A 2036-nucleotide genomic window follows, 5' to 3' on the forward strand; every position below is an offset into this window, starting at 1 on the left:
TAATTTGAACTATTGATCTTTGTTGGTTGAAGAAGACCTTGTTGCAATTTCTCCCGAATAACATGGCAATCAATTTCGATGTGCTTAGTACGTTCGTGAAAAATTGGATTGGATGTTATATGTATAGCTACTTGATTGTCACAAATAGTTGCATTGGAGACGACAATGCAATTCCCAAGTCCTTGAAAAGATAAGATAACCAGGTGATTTCGCATGTAGCTATTGCTATGGCTTTGTATTCGGCCTTAGCTGAGGAGTGGGATACTGTAGTTTGTTTCTTTGTCTTACAAGAGATTGGACTGGAGCCAAGGAGAATGCATAGATGGGCTGTCAATACTAGCAATCTATATTGGAAGTAGTTCACTGTTTGTTCCATGCAGATCATTGTTGAATCAAGTATTTGTTCATTTTTAAGTTGCATTTGTCATGTGCAAGTGCGCACGCATACGTGCATTTGCACATGTGAGTTTACTAGTATATATATAAGTGTATATTATGATAATATGGTATGGTACCGGTATTCGATAATTCGGTACGGCATCGGTATGTACCGTCGATATCAACCTCCAAACTGTACTGAGTACGGTACCATTTTCTCATACCTATATCATACCGAATTGTCTTCGGTACAGTACCAAATGGGTAATTTGGTACAATATTGGTTCATTAAATGGTTTTGGTACCGAATTGACACCCTTATTACATACCCATGATGAAGAGATTAGACGCTTCTTCAAGCACTCTTAGGTGCAAGTTCTACTTTGCACTTAATCTACTGGAAAACAACATAGCCGGGCCAAACAGCAGGAAGTTGGAACAATCTACACCCATCATCAGAAAACTGTGATTGTCAATGCTGATTCCGGTGATAATAAGAAAACAAAATCATAGCTTTTATTGGAGGACTTGATTTATGTGATGGGCGGTATGATACTCCAAGACAACCCTTAATTCGGACACTAGAAACTATTCATAAGGATGACTATCATAACCCCACTTTCACGGGGTCAACTGCTGGTTATCCAAGGGAAACATGACATGATCTGCACAGTAAAATTGATGGACCATCAGCATATGATGTTCTTGCCAATTTTGAAGAGCGTTGGCTAAAAGCTTCAAAACCCCATGGGAGTTAAAAATAAAAAAATATATATATGATGATGCTTTGCTCGGGTTGGAAAGAATTCCTGACATCATTGGTGTGCTCGATGCTTCTTAACTAAGTGAGAATGATCTAGAGACTTGGCATGTCCAGGTATTCCATTCAATTGATTCAAATTCTGTGAAAGGCTCTTTCCAAAGGATCCAAGATATGCTACAAGCAAGAACTTTGGTATGTGGTAAAAATGTGTGATTGACATGAGCATAGATACAACATATGTGAAAGCCATCCGATCTGGCCAACATTTCATTTATATTGAAATCCAATACTTCCTTGGGTCATCATATAATTTGTCTCAACACAAAGACTTAGGTGCAAATATTATAATATCAATGAAAATTACTCTAAAAATTGTCAATAAAATCAGAGCAAATGGGAGATTCTCTGTCTATATGGTTATTCCGATGTGAAACAATTTACAATGGATTGGGTTGGGCCTGAGAAGACTTTTGCACCAGAAAACTATTTGACTTTCTTCTGCCTTGGAAATCGTGAGATTCTAGTTGGGAATGACATCCCAACTGTACAAAGTCCAACTTCAGCAAAGTCTCCTTAGGCATTCTGCCATAAAAGCCGACGCTTTATGATCTGCGTTCATTCAAAAGGCCTGATAGTAGATGATGAGTATGTAATATTGAGGTAAACAGTGATCCATGGAAAGAGAGACACAGAGATTACAATGGGTGCTTAAGCTTTCGCATACATGAGCTAAAATGGGGTATAATCCATGTGGACAGAGCACATTGGAACTCTTGAAGAATGTTTTACACAACCAAAGAGGCTTGAATGTGTTAGACGGGTTAGGTCCCTGGGTGGGCAGAATTGGAAACAATTTGCTGCCGATGAAATAACGGAAATAAGGGGACACCTCATG

General features: G+C 38.6%; 1 pseudogene; it reads left to right on the forward strand.

Annotated features, from left to right (window-relative positions):
- The first annotated feature begins 508 nt into the window (after positions 1–508).
- Positions 509–1572, forward strand: LOC122644741 (annotated as a pseudogene).
- Positions 1573–2036: the final 464 nt, after the last annotated feature.

This window comes from Telopea speciosissima, chromosome 11, assembly GCF_018873765.1.
Source record: "Telopea speciosissima isolate NSW1024214 ecotype Mountain lineage chromosome 11, Tspe_v1, whole genome shotgun sequence".
NCBI lineage: Eukaryota > Viridiplantae > Streptophyta > Magnoliopsida > Proteales > Proteaceae > Telopea > Telopea speciosissima.